We start from the raw sequence: 18,800 nt of genomic DNA, 5'->3' as shown, positions 1-18,800 counted from the left end.
TAGGTGCCAGCAACAGTTCTCACAACTCTCAAACTATAGCCTGTTGGTTCCAAAATGAAGTTTCAACTCTGATAGCGATTGGTTACTTCCTAGCCAATGGAGGTCTGGTCCTCACGTTTAACACGCCCTTGCGATGGAGATTCGGTGTCTGATATTGACATTGACAATGTCTTGGTTGACTCAAACATTGTGGGCTATGTTTTATGTAAATGAGTATGTGTAATTGCAGGCCTATGTGTTATCGAGATAGTCTAACATGTTTATGAAAATCCTGTGTGACTTATAATTATACAGTACTACAAAGTACATATATTTAAATTAATTTTGTTGCCTAAACTCCAGACCTAAATGTTCTCCACATAAGTAACAATTCTAAATAACTGCAATGCAAGTTTATTTCCATTCGCATTGCTGCTGTTTACCACGCAGACTCCTTTAAACACTGCCAAACGGTCCACTTTAGATTGCAGATTTCACTTAAATGTAGGATCCGTAGGAATACATTCTGAAATGTATGAATGGGTGTATTCTGATTGCATTTGTATTAGGCCTACATTTAAATTGTACATAATAATAAACCCATCCCCAGTAAATTCATTGCAAGCGTATGCAGACAGGCCTTTATGTGCGTAAAGTCTACAGGGTAGCCTAGGAGTTTCTCAAAGGAGTTTCTATTAGATTCAGCTCATCCTGTTTTTGATGGTCTAGATTCGTGTTAAATGAGCGGATATGCCTGCTAGATTTGTTCAAAAATAGAACCTGTTTTAGTATTTTAGGATACAGCAGAAATCCTTATTTCTTCCGGCGCAAAAGGGGGAAACTTTATAATGACTGTTGGAACTTCCCTTTTTCAATATTTGTGCAACTTTATCTCGACCTGCAAGTTGCACGGTGACGCAAATCCGTCCCTATGCTCATAATAAACAAAGGAAATCTATTCCCCACTAAAACGAAAACATAATTAACTTCTGAGGAGATGGTTTGAGACTTACCGTACAAGAACAGACAAAGTCACACAGTGTGAGGAGTTGAACAATGACAAATTTGGGGGGGGGGGGGGGGGATTTTCATACCATTACTCTAACTATCATAGGCTACTGAAATAATGATACGAAGAATATTGATATCTTAATAATAAATAATGACATAGCGTGGGCGTTTTTTTGTGGCCTACTAATATTGTAATTATTATAAGTGAATGCAAGAATCATAATGTTTTATTATTAATGTCCAAACGTTTTACTATTACGTTTAAACTATCATTAGTTTAATATAAGTGGTGTAAGCTATTAATCATTACATTTTCAGCAAATAGGTCACGCAAACCGATTCCCAGCACTAAAATACAATAGTTGCACCCTGAACCTTACTGAAAATAAGCGTGTGTGTGTGTGTGTATGTGTGTGGGCTATGACTGTATGTTTATGCATGTAAGAGTGTCATCTCCATTGCCAATCAAATAAATTAAATGCCCTTGAAGACACGCGCGTGTATACACACACATACTTCTTTATCACACACACACTTCTTTATCTTTATCTCTCTCTCTCAAATCGCATGCTGTAACCAGTACTACAGAACGCATCGTTATACTGCATTCATTCCCTGACTCCCTCCTATCACGTAGTTTTCGAGTGACACCTTTCCGGGTTAAAATTAGAAATGAAATATAACGTTCTGCCCTCGATCATGCAGTCAAAAAAATCCAGGGAAGGGGATGTAGGAGACGCGATGAGGGTTAGCACGCCTCAGATATTTAAGGTGTCTATGTGTCCTTTGAAAGTAGCATTAAAACCTGTCAAAGTGGTAAAGTACACCCAGCGTTCGCTTGAGACATGTGTTTGCCTACTTCAAAATTTACGCATGCAATATGTAATTCTCATTTAACATCTCTTGTGAGCCTGACCATACTAGATTTCCCATCGTTTATGCAAAACAGAATATGTCACAACACAAGTAAAGAATTGCCCACCCCCAGTAAAAGAAAACACTGTTTTAATGAACCCTACCTTTGAAACTATTGTGTTCGTCTGATTTTGTGAAACCATGGGTAACACAATAGACTACTCAGTGGGTTGAAAACCAAGTTTGACTCGTCTTTGCTACACAACACATTTTGTGCTTGATTGCTTGGTGTCATATTTTCAGGAAGCCTTATTATGTTAAGGAAAAATGAGTTTGGCCAATAACATTAATTTAGCATAAATTTATCCAGAGGAGATGCTCTCGGATCAGTTCAATTAAATCATTTTCATTATTATATCATTTTATTATAACAGAGAATTATTGCTGTCCTCTTCGAAACATAAAACCAGGCCAAGATGACTATTTCTGGCAATGTTTGTCTCAGGAAGGAACTTTCGCAGATTTAATGGGACCTGGGCCATTGTACACGGCCTTCTGTATGGCAATGAGCCACTATTTCCATTGCAAAAAAAGAAAAAAAAAGATCTGAGGGAGTTGTCCATTCCAAGTCAATTCAAAACAAGATTGTGCAGTTAATGTGAGCCCAAATGTGTGTTTTTTTACATTCATCTGGTTGCATTAATGCTGCATGAAATTGTACTTTGGGCAATGTTATGACAATGTCTGTCTTATTAAAAGTAATACAGCCTATCATGCGTCCAATCATGTTTGTAACCGTGCAATTTTTAACTGTTCAGTCTTAAAGATCAACCTGGCATGAATATGACTCTGAAGTGGAGTTTGAAGCTATGTGCGCCTGACAGATCCTCAGTATGCGAATTAAAAACGTTTATTATTATTTCATTTTTTTCTCATATGGTAAAATCATCTACGCATCAGGACCATTGGAGTCTCTATATGTTTGTTTTGATTTCTGGGGTTTTGGAGCCCATCATTTTGATCTGTTTCTAAGGGCCGGGCCAAGATGAACTCTGCTTGGATGATGCGGCCTGAGAGGCTTACCATGCCCGTCAGTGGAGACAGGACTCATCACGCAGGAAACATAAAAAAAGAAATATTATCTTCCACCATGGGAAACGATGGAAAAATTATTTATCGAATCTTTAGGCGAATCTTTAGGCGAATTCTCAACGCCAACGTTGAGAATTCAACTCCCTGCATTTAAACTTTGAAGCTATCATCCATAGGCCTATAGGCCTATAATTGTTCTCAATTACCGATGGCTGTCAATGTTCTCAATGACTGTCACAATTAAAATAATAAAATCAGAACAACCCTAAAGCTTATTTCCTATTAAAACGTAATTATACATTTGGTCATTCTATTTGTATTACGAAAACGAAAGTTTCTCCACACTTAGGCTGCCTAGTAGGCCTATACAACCAGATTTAACATTTAGTTTTTTTCCATGTCATTTCTCGAAAGAATAATATTTTTTCACTTCGCTGAAAAAAGATAGTAGGCCTATATAAAGTTTAGAGTGGAGAATGTTGTCTTTGTCCCTTCTGTGGTCATAAAATTGGACGGATTTTTTGCTTTCCCCACAAAAGAGGATGTAGATAAAGACATTACGTGGTCGTTAGATGGACATTAGAGTGGTAGACTAACCTCGCTAGCCTTAGGCTGTCTCTTCGTTTAAACAATCTAAAGGGCTTCTTTAATGGAAGCTTTTAAATGTGGTGGAGTCGCAGTCCCACTGTCTGTCTATTAACAGCCTCTTTGTTTACATTAAAATAACCTCATCGCAGATTAAAGTCGCTCTTCCGCGCCTTTTGCGAGTAGGGCTTAAGGCCCTAATTACTCCATGGTTCAATGTACACAGGGGTAAATCACATTCACTGAGCACTGCAGGGTCGTCGTGCTAAATAGAAGAATGAACTAATGGAAACGCAAAAGGTCATCATAACAAACCATTACATTTTTCTCTCGGTGTCCTGGCATGCATCCCACTGAACGCCGCGCAGCAGAGTGCACAGTGCATAATTATACCCATGTGACCAATGGCCTGGGTCGCACTCTGAAACCCCGTGCAAAAAGCACTAGCCAGGTCCACCGTGCACCCCGAGCACTGTCTGTGACTTTAGAGGTGATCAATTTCACATGATGTTTACAGCAAGCCTTCAGCGTTGAGGTTGGACAGAACCTCTCACAGCAGAAGAGATCTATATAGTTGTCACATAGTGCCAAGGGACTGTAGGGCCTACTGCCGTGTTGGTTAATCGTTGTAGTAACACGCCACTGTGGAAACAAATGCACAAATTATCAGGTGAGCAAATGACAATGGAACCAGACACGGTAAAGTAGCAGGTGTCTGAATAGGCTACTCAATTTGTCTGTTGACTGTCATGTACAATAGTTCATTAATCAACCCTAAGGTGAGTAGCCTATGAACGAGTATCGTTTAGCAAGAGAGATAGAGAGGCAAAGAGAGAGAATGAGAGGGCGAGAAAAAGGGCGTGAGAGAGACATTGCAGTTTTAGGTTGATAACCATTGTATGCACTTAGATTTCAGCATGGACTGACAGCTATGGTTCTATGTACGTGAGAATCAATGAAATTGGGATTACTTTGTGCTGCTGATTTGTGTTTATCCACTGATAAAAGGCATTTATTAAATTATTGTCACATAAAAATTAATAATCATGTTTTATTTGAAAAAAGACTCAAAGGTAGGCTACAGCTGGGTTCCTACAGGACAACAGTGCACTTCACCGATTGCCACACAAGGGTAAAAGGTTATGTGAAATTCTGTTTAGAAAGTCAATGTCCATATACTTTTCCTTTTATGTACATTAAAAGCTATAGACATTCAGTTTTAAATAATATTGTGTGTTTATAAATCAAGAATGTACACTGACCCTAAGGCAAAATAAAATAAAAAATACTTCTATAATTCTATATGCATTCTATTATTGTGTTCTGTAACAAGAGGGGTAGGATTAGCAAAATGCTGGAGGATCTTCAGGAAGGGTCTACCTTTCAACGACAACCCAATTCTGACATCTAGTGGTGATTTCTGAAAACAGCAAGCGGGACATACTGCAGATATCATAAATTGCTTTTGACAAATGTCAGAGAAAAGTGCATAGAGAGAAGCAGTTGAAATCAACTGAACCCTGGTATTCTCCATGAGTGCTATGGGAACAGCTCAGCGGGGGCTACGTGATCCACATGTGGAGCTGTACATGAACATTAGATAGCTTCTGGGAGACCACCTCCCAGAGCACCACTCCCAAGGAGCCATAGGAGGAAACTTGGCAAGTGTATCATAACCAAGAACAGACCTACTGTAACATATGGCCTGCCTAATGAGAAAAGTAGAATCTAGAAGGGATTGATTTGTTTCTCATGGAGTGCCTTAGTATTACAAGAATGGAACCCTAGATCATGATGCAAAGTAGACCTACTGTAATACCCAATCAAGATGAAAGAACAACTCAATTGCATACCATACTATTGATCACAGGAACAAAAGGTCCACTCCTGATCCAAAATGCAACTGCACAAAGTAGCCTTTCTGAGATGATTTAAACATGTGTTGAGGGTGTTTGGTTTTAGACTTTGACCTCTGTTAGAACCTTAACATGGCCATCAGGGGCAATAGTATGTACCTGCAGAGCCGGAGAGCTGCAGTTTCAGGACCGCAGTTTCAGGACCCTCGTTTTATCTGACAGCGCCACCTAGCGAATTGGATGACAAAATATACTATTGCGTAAGTGTCACTGGATCGCAACAAGATAGGCTATTTGAACGGTTTGAGAGAGGCAAGAAACCAGGAAAACCGGGGAATTTAGTTATTCAGATATGGATATATTTAAAATATATAGACAATAATAAACAATAACAATCGCAGTGTCACATCCTCCACCCCTCCACCAAATACACCTGCATCGCTCCATCTAACTCTTCATCATTCCCTTCACCCCATCAACCACTCTTGAGAGCAACATTTTGAAGGATTTCTAGATTTTTGCGACCACCAAAAGACCAAAAAGAGTGCGACCAAAGTAGTATTCCCCACAAACTTTCTGTCTTCAACTTGGTTGTATGTTTGGCAATCAGGGTAGCTCATAGGTAAAAGTAGCTAATGTGAATCACGTGTGGTTATGTATAAATCCACTCCGGTGTCGTGAAATCATTTTGACAGTAAAGTTGACGTTAGCTAGCTAACGTTAACTTTATTGTTCAATTCAAAACACCAGATGTACACATACATACATGAAAAAAAGGGGCACATGCGATTTACATTAAAGAGGTTGTAAGGCATTGTAAAAATCCGGATGGCTTTCTTATTTGTCAGTCCTTTTATAGTTTCAAAATATAATTTCATGTCACTTTTAAATTGGTGAATATTTGGTTTTCTTTCAGACCATTTACATTTATGGATATAACATTTTCCAAATAAAATTAAAAGATTCAAAATGAAAACATGGCATTTATCCAAATCATTACTTTCATAGTATAAAATCTGTACTTTGTAATTTTATCCTAGAGCCACACAATACATGAAATACATCCCCACATCAATCCAGAACAATCTGCCATAAAAACATTCACAAAACAAATGTGCAATCGTCTCTGTGAAAACACCAAAAAAATATGCAGGATTCAGAAAGATCAGATTTATATTTCTTTAAAATGTGATTTGTTGGGTAGATGCAATGGACAATTTTTAAATATACTTCATTTACTTTATTATTAACAACCTATTTATTATAATAGGTCCAAATCAAATTCCAATTGATATTCCCAAAATAGTTATTCCAATAATATTTGCATCGAGCAGCTGTGGGGCAATATATCAAATGTCTAAAATATCTATTATTGGACTTTTTATCCTTTATGTCAATGCCATTTAATAAAACATCTGTTCTAAATGTTGACTGGTCATTAGACACATTACTACCCTGCAGCACTCTTACGTAACCTGTGGGTATAACATCAAATACTATGCTATAATCTTGTGCAATTATTGGAATATTACATTTCATTAAGAATTCTGAATATGTAAGTAAGTGATCGTTGTCATTAATCAACTGGGAGATCAATAAAATATTGTTTTGGACCCATTTGGGCTAGAATATTGACTTGTTCTTATACATTAAGTCTTTATTATTCCATATCAAATGTTTGTGGGGTGAGAAATTGTCGCCTCGATTTATTAAAACTATTTGTTTGTAAACCTCGACCTACGGTCTCGGTTAACAAACGTTTTGACCTGTCGAGGAGTAAACATTTGCTGTTTCTTATATACTAGTGTAATAATTGGACCAATACGCAATTCCTATTGTAAGACGTTCCCAAAAGTTAATAAATCCGTTTATATACCTTCTGAAAGTTTGCAGAGGTAAATAAACGTTTTTACGGACCTAGCAACAAGCGGTTACCTTGGAGATGTAGCCATTGACCTTAACAACGTGGCATCTTCTCGGCAACAAAGTCGCCTAAATTGCAAAAAAAAAAAACTAAAACAACCAAATATGGTTTTTGCACAGGTCCACAAATGCCCCGCAATTAGTGATGTGTCGTTCGTGAACGATTTGTTCATTTTGAACGAATCCTTACAAGGACTCGGGAGTAACGAGTCCTCTCAAAGAGTGATTCGTTCATTTTCTCGTGGCCGCGCATCGGGACTGTTGCATAGGCTTGTCCAAGTAAACATAAATGATTCGTTCATTTCCCAACTCGGTCTTCGGGTACGAGTCTTTGGATCATTTTTCACGTGACCTGCATAGGCTCTGTACTGGTAGCGAGAGGAAACTCTAGAGGGAACGATTCGTTCATTTCCCAACTCGGTCTTTTCTACGAGTCTTTGGATCATTTTTCACGTGACCTGCATAGGCTCTGTACTGGCAGCTAGAGGAAACGAACGATTAGTTCATTTCCCGACTCGGTCTTTCTACGAGTCTTTGGATCATTTTTCACGTGACCTGCATAGGCTCTGTTGTGGTAGCTAGAGGAAACGCTAGAGGGAACGATTCGTTCATTTCCCGACTCGGTCTTTCTACGAGTCTTTGGATCATTTTTCACGTGACCTGCATAGGCTCTGTAGTGGCAGCTAGAGGAAACGAACGATTCGTTCATTTCCCGACTCGGTCTTTCTACGAGTCTTTGGATCATTTTTTCACGTGACCCGCATTGTATTTTTTAGTAGAGGAAACAGTTCCCACTTATCTTCCCACGTATTGTTGTAGTATATAAGAAACCAAATGTTTACTCCTCGACAGGTCGGCAAACGCTTTGTCGTCTCGATTTGTTAAAACGATTTACAAACGTTTGAACAAATCTCGGTTTACAAAGGCGTTTGCAGACCTGTCGAGGAGTAAACATTTGCAGTTTATACATAAGAAGCCAACATAAAAGAACCTGTCTATGAAAGTTAGATAGCTGAAGAGGGATTTTATCAATACCAAACTTGCATTTTAGTAAGAATTCAATACCCCCAACTTTTTGAAAAATAAAGTTTGGAATGAAATACCACAGTTTATCTTAATTTTTTATATAATGTTTAATCCAGTTCCTCTTGGAAATTATATTAGATGTATAGAAATAAAGAACATTCAAATCTCCTTGATTACATAAAGTATTTTTGTTTAAATAGTGAGGCTTATTTTTCCATATGAAATTGAATATTGTAGAATCTATTTTCTTAAATCCGGCCATAGCTAATACTTTGGCCAGATAAACTACTCTGGATAATCCTTCAGTTTTGGATAAAAGTACCCGACCTTTGAGTTATAAATCTCTCATGAGCCATCTATCAAATTCATTTTTAACTATTGTAATGAGAGGTTGAAAATTGGATTTCATCCTTTCTGTCTGACTTTTACAAATATGAATTCCGAAGTTCCCCTCCCTGAGTCACCACCTTACCGCGGTGGAGGGGTTTGCGTGTCCTAATGATCCTGGAAGCTATGTTGTCGGGGGCTTTATGCCCCTGGTAGGGTCACCCAAGGCAAACAGGTTCCAGGCGAAGGATCAGACAAAGCGTGGCACAAAAAACTACCATGAAGAAAACTAACAATGGTTCTCAGTTGCCCCTGCCCGGAAGCGGGTCACCGGGGCCCCCCCCTGGAGCCAGGCCCGGGGGTGGGGCTCGATGGCGAGCGCCTGGTGGCCGGGCCTTTTCCCATGGGGCCCGGTCGGGCACAGCCCGAAGAGACAACGTGGGACCCCCTTCCAGTGGGCTCACCATCCGCAGGAGGGGTCATGGGGGTTGGGTGCAGTGCGAGACGGGCGGCGGCCGAAGGCGGGGGCCTTGGCGGTCCGATCCTCGGCTGCAGAAGCTAGCTCTAGGGACGTGGAACGTCACCTCACTGGCGGGAAAGGAGCCGGAGCTGGTGCGCGAGGTAGAGAGGTTCCGGCTAGATATAGTCGGCCTCGCCTCGACGCACAGCATCGGCTCCGGAACCAGTCTCCTTGAGAGGGGCTGGACTCTCTTCCACTCTGGAGTTGCCCTCGGTGAGAGGCGTCGAGCTGGGGTGGGAATACTTGTTTCCCCTCGGTTCGGCGGCTGTACGTTGGGGTTCACCCCGGTGGACGAGAGGGTAGCCTCCCTCCGCCTTCGGGTGGGGGGACGGGTCCTCACTGTTGTTTGTGCTTATGCACCAAATGGCAGTGCAGAGTACCCACCCTTTTTGGAGTCTCTGGGAGGGGTGCTGGAAATCTCCCGGAGATTCCCTCGTCCTCCTGGGGGACTTCAATGCTCATGTGGGCAATGACAGTGAGACCTGGAGGGGCGTGATTGGGAGGAACGGCCCCCCCAATCTGAACCCGAGCGGTGTTTTGTTGTTGGACTTCTGTGCTAGACACGGCTTGTCCATAACGAACACCATGTTCAAGCATAAGGGTGTCCTTATGTGCACTTACCAGGACACCCGAGGTCTCAGTTCGATGATAGACTTTGTAGTCGTGTCGTCGGATCTGAGGCCGAATGTCTTGGACACTCGGGTGAGGAGAGGGGCGGAGCTGTCAACTGATCACCATCTGGTGGTGAGTTGGCTACGATGGTGGGGGAAGACGCCGGTCAGGCCTGGCAGGCCCAAACGTAATGTGAGGGTCTGCTGGGAACGGCTGGCAGAATCCCCTGTCAGAAGGAGCTTCAACTCCCACCTCCGGGAGAGCTTCGACCATGTCTCGGGGGAGGCCGGGGACATTGAGTCCGAATGGGCCATGTTCCGGGCCTCCATTGTTGAGGCGGCTGACCGGAGCTGCGGACACAAGGCGGTCGGTGCATGTCGCGGCGGTAACCCTCGGACTCGGTGGTGGACGCCGGAGGTGAGGGAAGCCGTCAAGCTGAAGAAGGAGGCCTATTGGACTTTGTTGGCTGGTAGGACTCCAGAGGCAGCTGATGTGTACCGGCAGGCCAAGCGGAATGCGGCTTTGGCGGTCGCGGAGGCAAAAACCCGGGCGTGGGAGGAGTTCGGCGAGGCCATGGAGAATGACTTCGGAACGGCTTCGAAAAGGTTCTGGACCACCATCCGGCGACTCAGGAGGGGGAAGCAGTACACTGTCAGCGCTGTATATGGTGGGGATGGTGCGCTGCTGACCTCGATGGGGGATGTCCTGGATTGGTGGAAGGAATACTTTGAAGACCTCCTTAATCCCACCAACACGCGTTCCGACGTGGAGGCAGAGTCTGGGGACATTGGGGGGGGCCCTTCTATCTCTGGGGCTGAGGTCGCCGAGGTGGTTGAAAAGCTCCGCGGTGGCAAGGCCCCTGGGGTGGATGAGGTCCGCCCGGAGTTCCTTAAGGCTCTGGATGTTGTAGGGCTGTCTTGGTTGGCACGACTCTGCAACATCGCGTGGACATCAGGGACAGTGCCTCTGGACTGGCAGACCGGGGTGGTGGTTCCCCTCTTTAAAAAGGGGGACCGGAGGGTGTGCTCCAACTTTAGGGGGATCACACTCCTCAGCCTCCCTGGGAAAGTCTATTCAGGGGTGCTGGAGAGGAGGGTCCGTCGGATTGTCGAACCTTGGATTCAGGAGGAGCAATGTGGTTTTCGTCCTGGCCGTGGAACTGTGGACCAGCTCTATACCCTCGGCAGGGTTCTGGAGGGTGCATGGGAGTTCGCCCAACCAGTCTACACATGTTTTGTGGATTTGGAAAAGGCGTTCGACCGTGTCCCTCAGGGGCTCATGTGGGGGGTGCTCCGGGAGTACGGGGTACCGGACTCCCTGATCGGGGCTGTTCGGTCCCTGTACGACCGGTGCCAGAGTTTGGTCCGCATTGCCGGTAGTAAGTCGAACTTGTTCCCGGTGAGGGTTGGACTCCGCCAGGGCTGCCCTTTGTCACCGATTCTGTTCATAACTTATATGGACAGAATTTCTAGGCGCAGCCAGGGCGTTGAGGGGGTCCGGTTTGGGGACCTCAGGATCGGGTCGCTGCTTTTTGCAGATGATGTGGTCCTGTTGGCTTCATCGGGCCGTGACCTCCAGCTCTCACTGGAGCGGTTCGCAACCGAATGCGAAGCGGCTGGGATGGAAATCAGCACCTCCAAATCTGAGGCCATGGTTATTGACCGGAAAAAGGTGGAGTGCAATCTCCGGGTCGGGGAGGAGATCTTGTCCCAAGCGGAGGAGTTCAAGTATCTCGGGGTCTTGTTCACGAGTGAGGGAAGGATGGAGCGCGAGATTGACAGGCGGATCGGTGCGGCGTCCGCAGTGATGCGGGCTCTGCATCGGTCCGTTGTGGTGAAGAAGGAGCTGAGTCGAAAGGCGAAGCTCTCTATTTACCAGTCGATCTACGTTCCTACCCTCACCTATGGTCACGAACTGTGGGTAGTGACTGAAAGAACGAGATCGCGAATACAAGCGGCCGAAATGAGTTTTCTCCGCAGGGTGTCCGGGCTCTCCCTTAGAGATAGGGTGAGAAGCTCGGTCATCCGGGAGGGGCTCAGAGTAGAACCGCTGCTCCTCCGCGTCGAGAGGGGTCAGTTGAGGTGGCTCGGGCATCTGATAAGGATGCCTCCTGGACGCCTCCCTGGTGAGGTGTTCTGGGCACGTCCCACTGGGAAGAGGCCCCGGGAAGACCCAGGACACGCTGGAGGGACTATGTCTCTCGGCTGGCCTGGGAACGCCTCGGGGTCCCCCAGGAAGAGCTGGTGGAAGTGGCCGGGGAGAGGAAAGTCTGGGTCTCCCTGCTTAGGTTGCTGCCCCCGCGACCCGACCCCCGGACAAGCGGAAGATGATGGATGGAATTCCTAAGTTTGTTACTTCCTCTTTAACAGGGATACCCATTTATTTCTTTGAGTGGAAAAAGGGTAATTTTTCCTAATCCTGAAAATTTAGAAAAACACATTAAGACAGTTAATAACTTTTTTAACCTGAAATTCATCTTTTAAGAAAATGGCTGTATCATCAGCTAGCTGGCAACATTTTATTTATTTCCCTACAACATTAATGCCTTGAAAGTTGTAATTATACAAATGTAGTGCCATTACTTGCATTACTAAGAGAAACAAGAACGGATTTGCAGGAGGGAGTCAGGTGGCTGAGCGGTTAGCGAATCGGGCTTGTAATCAGAAGGTTGCCGGTTCGATTTCTGGCAGTTCAAATTGACATTGTGTCCTTGGGCAAGGCACTTCACCCTACTTGCCTCGGGGGAGGAATGTCCCTGTACTTACTGTAAGTCGCTATGGATAAGAGCGTCTGCTAAATGACTAAATCTCTTTGTTTTATACCACGAGATGTTAAATCTATGAGTTGTTCCCCACAGAAGTTTAACTGAACTATTGCAGTCACTATACAAAGTTTGTATTGCTCTTTTGAAGTATTGACCAAAGCCAAAAAAATCTTACACATCAAATAAAAAGCTAAGCTTTACAGTATCAAAGGCTTTATATGTCTATGAATAAAATGTAGCTGATGTCTGTTATGTAATACTTATAGTCAATCAAATCTCAAATCAAGCGAATATTGTTACTGATGTGCCTTCCCTGCATAAATCCAGACTGGCAGTCATCTATAATTGTGTCTAGACATGCCTTGAGTCTTTGTGTAAAGATTTGAGAGAATAATTTTGTATCATTATTAATTAGGGTTATGGGTCTCCAGTTATCAAGCACGAGTTTGTCTTTATTAGGTTTAGGGATCAAGGTAATTATACCCTGACACATAGTTGGTGGAAGTTTGCCAACATCTATAGCCTCTCTGAAAACGTATAGTAAAAATTCAGAAATATAGTCTTGAAATACCTTGTAAAATTCAACAGTGAGGCCATCATTACCTGGGGCTTTATTATCTTTCAGTTTACTAATATTCTTTTTTAATTCATAGAGTGACAGCTCTTGATCACAGATGTCTTTTTGAGTTTGGTCAATACCTCGTGCCTCATTTGTTATAGAGATGAAAAAATCAGATGTGTTCCTTTTGCTCGGAATATAATTTTGTGGACTTTGTCGACAGGTCTGCAAACGCCTTTGTCGCCTCGACAGGTCTGCAAACACTAGATTGTAATTCGGTTAACTTATTGATATCTGTTTGAGACATATTGTCTTTTTCATAAATATAAATTATATTCTTAAGTATTCTATCTTGTTATTTCTTTACCCCTTTTAATTGCCATATTCCAAATCTGAAATTTTGTATATTCCCAGTGTTGACCATACATTTTTTCTTCTTGAGCTTTCCTACAGTTTTCATAAAAAATGTCCTCTGCTTTTGCTTTTAAGATTTTATCACATAAAAGTGAATTGTTCAATTTCCAGAAATGTGGAAAACATAAACATAACTGGTTCTTTGTATGCAATGTTAAAGATATACTTTTGTGATCAGTGAAGATTGAAGGTTGTATTTTTACTTCTTTTACTTTATCTATTAATTCATTTGATATAAGCCAAAAGTCAATCCTGGATCTTTTTGTTAAATCATTGTTATTCCAAGTGAACTGGATTTGATCTGGATTATTTACTCTCCATCTGTCACAACAGTTAAAATGCAAGTTATTAAATTCTCCATATGTGCCTTTTATCTCTTGTGGGTTCTCTCACCAACTAGGGAGTTGGTGAGAGACATTTTAAACTTAGCTGAGAATGTGGAGGACCTGCTGACCCAGAGCATGTAGCGAGTAAAGCAGAGGAATTTATTGAAGTTCTTGGAGTTATTTCCGCACTTTGCAATACTACGGCTAATAATCAAGGGGAAGACTCGGTCCTGCTAGCCAGAGCTGGACTGGCCATCCGGCATACTGGGCATTTGCCCGGTGGGCCGACGCATTTCTGGGCCGAATCGCCGATATCATTTATAGGCTTTTTTGGGGGGGGGGGGTCGGGCCGGCCCATAGAGAACTGACAGCAGCCCATTGGTTAATTTTCTTTACTGGCACTGGCCTGACCGAATCAAATCCAGGAACCCCCTTCCCCTGATTCATTATATCGCCTCCCGCAGGCCCTGAGACACGAGCTGTTGGTTAATGCGTATGCTGGTTTACCTAGGGTGACCAGACGTCCTCTTTTACCCGGACATGTCCTCTTTTCGAGACCTAAAAAATGCGTCCGACAGGGATTCAAAAATTGTCCGGGATTTTGCCTCGTCAGATATTTGTGTTTCTCTGGGTCTTTCACAAACTATTACGCCCTTACAAGCTTTGGAAAGGGTATATCCCTTACGTTCCACCGTCTTGCGCGAGCTCTGACTGTAGAGAGAACTGTCATTTTGATCAGATAGTGCGGCATGCAATACACGAAAAGTGTCCTCTTTTTCACAAACTCAAATCTGGTTACCCTAGTTTAGCATCGTTAAAGTTTAGCATCGCTAAAATGGAGAAACGACCACCAAAGCGCAAGGGAGACGCAGAAAAGTTAAGGGAGAAAAATATAAAAAAAATCTACAGGCGAATGCCACAAAATGTGCCAACATTTCAAACATGTTTGTGTGTGTGTGTGGGGGGCTTTAGCTGCTTCAACATCAGCATTACCTACATTTACATTTAGTCATTTAGCATACGCTCTTATCCAGAGACTTACAGTGAGTACACAGACATTCCACTTGTAGAGGAAGGAGGAGAGGTAGCTGGCTCAGAGAGGCAGAAACATACTGACAGGGTCAGGGAAGGAGCCGAGGAGGAGGAGAGTGACCATGACAGGGCCATGGGAGCGAGTGAGGAAAAGATGAGAAGAGTAGTTGACGACGTGGTAAGGAGTAGGCAAATTAACAGGGGCTCAGGAAGGGAGGGAGGCTGTGTGTGAGTTTCTGTATTGTATTTAGCATACACTTTTATCCAAAGCGACAAAATATGAATCTTACTATAAATAAAATTAACAGTAAACAGTTTTAAGTAAAAAGTTGCCAAGCCATTATTAAGCAAAATAGTAATAATAACAACAATACAATATCAAATATCAATATGTATATATATTTTTATACCATAAATATGCACATCATAACTCAAAGAATTAATGAATTATTTAAGTGTAAGATCAACATATAAATCTTGAGACATTTCTTGAAGGATCCAAAACTATCACATGAATGCAGAACACTAGGCAAATCATATTATAGAATGCACGCATATTTTAAGGACTGTCTGCAGGGAATGTGTCTGACCAGTCTGACGGTGGGAGTGGGCCGCATGGGCCAAAAATGCCAGGGTTTGTCTTGTTATGTTTGTAACTTGAATTTTGTATCGTATTGTCTTGCTCTTCTTAAATACATAGTTGTTTAAATAAAGTAGTGGTGGTTGTTTTGCCCAGTTTCGAAGTGCTGCTTTCTGTTTATTGCCAGTAAAATTATCACCAGCCGCTACTGAGTATAATTATAACAAGCAAACAGAACTGAGTGATGAACTGCTGGCTTCGGTGGATGGTCCAGGTGCGACCGGAGGAGGAACGGCCGGGAAGGCGATGGTAGGTACGGCTCCGCGCTGCAAGAGAAGCCGTGTGTCCCTGAACCCCGTCTCTGGTCCATGTTAAAACTATCCGCCATTAAATGGTCACTGCAGAGGCGGCTGTTTATCCGAAGCTTTCCATCAGCGTGGCTCTTCACAAAATCAATCCGCCTATTTTTCCTTTCCTCATCAATAGGAAATTAAATAGCGTTGCAGCGCAGCTGTAGTTCTTGCATCCAGGGAAGATGCAGTTGCGGGTGGCGTGAGACATCCTGAAGCTAGCTAGCTAGCTGATGTAGGCTACAATAACAGTAAAGCAGGAGGAGCCATTCAGTGATCTGACGTAGATGGGTCAAAATGACGTAGATCATTTTTTGGCTTCGCCCATTAAAACCTGTTCTGTAAACGGAAGAAAAACTGTTCTATGGTCTAACTCCACATTTCAGTGACAAAGTTTTCGCGCTTTGCACATGGTTTCAGGAACTCATTTCACACATATACTGTACTGAGAAGCAAATCATGCTTTACAGGATCTTAAAGTCCCATTGTACCGAATTTTGTTGCAGTTCCACCAGAGTTCCACTGGCAGTGATCACGGTCGAATGCAAAATGAATGGGAGTCTATGGAGCTAAACGGCAAAATTTGTCTCTTTCACCTGATTGTCGTTGAGAAATAGGGTTGCCAACCGTCCAGAATTGTCCGGGACATCCCGGATTATGGGTGATTTTGATTTGTCCCGTCAGGGACAGCTCCAGTCCCGTATTCCAATCACAGCCTCACCGGACAATAATAGGCTACTGTAAACGCGTCAAAACTCACGCAAACGTTGCTATGGGACACGTTTGTTGCTTGTTGGTGACAGTGTGTGTGAACTGGCCACTGGGGAGGTGAGCGTTATTGTGTGTCAAAAGGAGAAACTTAATAATTGCCTTGACTATTACTTTGAACAATACATCCAAGCGAGTAGCTATTAGTGGTTTGCCAAAATTACACTGATTGAGTAGGTGTATCATGGTATGGCTAGTGAAAGCTTGCGATTTCCGTTATTGTTTTTCAGCTGTTGGTGCGTGCGCATGTGCGTGTGCACACCTGGAAGAAAGTGTCCCTCATTTGGGGTTGAGAAAGGGGTTGGCAAACCTATTGAGAAATCTCAGATTTGATTGTAGTTTTTGCATGTTCAACATGGATTATAGGTCGAAAGTTGAATGAACGAGTACTTATGTCCTTTCGATTTTTTTAATTCTGCTATGAATGCTGCTGATTGGTTAGTGAAGGACTGGCTACAAACAGAGATCCCGCTTGATGGCATCCGAAGTGGAATCAGAATGTCAGAGCATTAGTAACATTAGCACCAACATTAGCAAGCCAAAACTCTTTCTAGCATATGTATTGACAAGTAGAGCCTAACCTGTCAGCTGTGTTGTCGATGCCTCGAGAGAAAAAAGGAAGTAACCAGAGCTTGCCGTAATGCAGTATCTCTGGCCGTACAATGTGTATGACGTCATTGACATTGTAAAAGGCTTTTTAGAACAAAAAAGCGACTTAAAAAAAATCTAACATCCAGCAGTGTGTATTTGTTTTGCCTCCCCTTTCGATTTCAAAATTCAAATGACAAGAAAAAAATTATATCCTGAGAAAAGTGGATTTTGAGGGGTATAGCTCTATAGACGTCCATTCATTCTGCACTCGACCGTTAGCGCCCTCATATGGAACTAGAGTGGAACTGCAACCAGTTCAGAACCCGGAAGTTCTGAACTGGGAGTGGGAGTTCTCTAGCCTGGCTCTGCCCTCCTACGTACTTCCGCTCAATTTTGATTTTGCTTCTGTAGGTCTGGCCATGAGGTACGTAAGTCAGATGTCTCAGGTAGATTTTCTACCGGCGAATCAGCGAACAGAGGGAGTGGCTGAGAACGATGATGTTGATGTTGTGTGCTAGTTTGTGTTGTAGTTCCGTAATGGCGGCGGAGAAAGATGTGAGCGAAGCCATTCTGTCCGTTGTGGCAACACTGCCGAATATATATAAACTAAAGCCGGAGCAAGAACAAGTTTTGCTGAGTTTTGTTGGTGGCCATGATGTTGTGGCCCTCCTCCCCACGGGGTTCGGGAACAGTTTGATTTTGCAGCCATCGATTGGTTATGGCAGATGAGAGTGGCTCTGGGCAGATCCAATAGTTTTAAACTTCAACAGAGTACCCGCCTACAAGGAAGTCAACGCTTGTCAATGGAGCGAGGCCAGACTCTGTACAAATGAAATGTACGAGTCTGGTTAGGACCAGGCTAGGAATTCTCCCCATATTAGACATTCTCTGCCTACATTCACTACTGCAGGAAAATATTGTCTTGTTCCGGTCCATGGTTATCCAATTCGCTAGGTGGCGCTGTCAGATAAAACGAGGGTCCTAGAACTGCGGTCCTGAAACTGCAGCTCTCTGGCTCTGCAGGCATAGACATAATAAATAGTAGACACCGCCATCTTGGACAGGGCAAACTCCTAGTTGCGTAGCATCAGAATAAACAAGATGCCAGCACTGTGCAGCATATTCCTGCTCAAATCGGCAAACAATCGCAAACAGTGCTCGGGGGATTACTTTTCACAAGTAAGATTTAACATCACCATACTATTGGTTGTTTTGTGAAAAGAATAACCATGTCCTGTATCATAGCTACATGTATGACCTTTGCAGCAAAGCAAACCGCGTGAAAATCAGTTCGGTATTCAGTTTGGTATGATTAATTAAATGCGCTGACAGCTCATTGCCCCAGCCAAACAGATTACACTGAGTGGAGCGGTTGCCCGTTCCAAGATGACGGCCCCACGGCTCGTCAGCGCCAGTAGGCAGTAGCGGTCGATGCGGCGTCTACTCTTTATTATGTCTATGTGTGCAGGTACATGCAACTCATCAGAGGGGAACTGGAGGAAGGCATGAAGCCAGCTACTATCTGATTGGCTAACAGTTGATGATGGACACCTGCCCTGCCTGTTCATCACACATGGAAGCTGTCTACATTAGTCAATTAGTCAGTTGTTGCTAAAAACAATATGATGGC

Source organism: Osmerus mordax, chromosome 8 (genome assembly GCF_038355195.1).
Source record: "Osmerus mordax isolate fOsmMor3 chromosome 8, fOsmMor3.pri, whole genome shotgun sequence".
Lineage (NCBI taxonomy): Eukaryota > Metazoa > Chordata > Actinopteri > Osmeriformes > Osmeridae > Osmerus > Osmerus mordax.
This window is presented reverse-complemented; position numbering follows the sequence as displayed.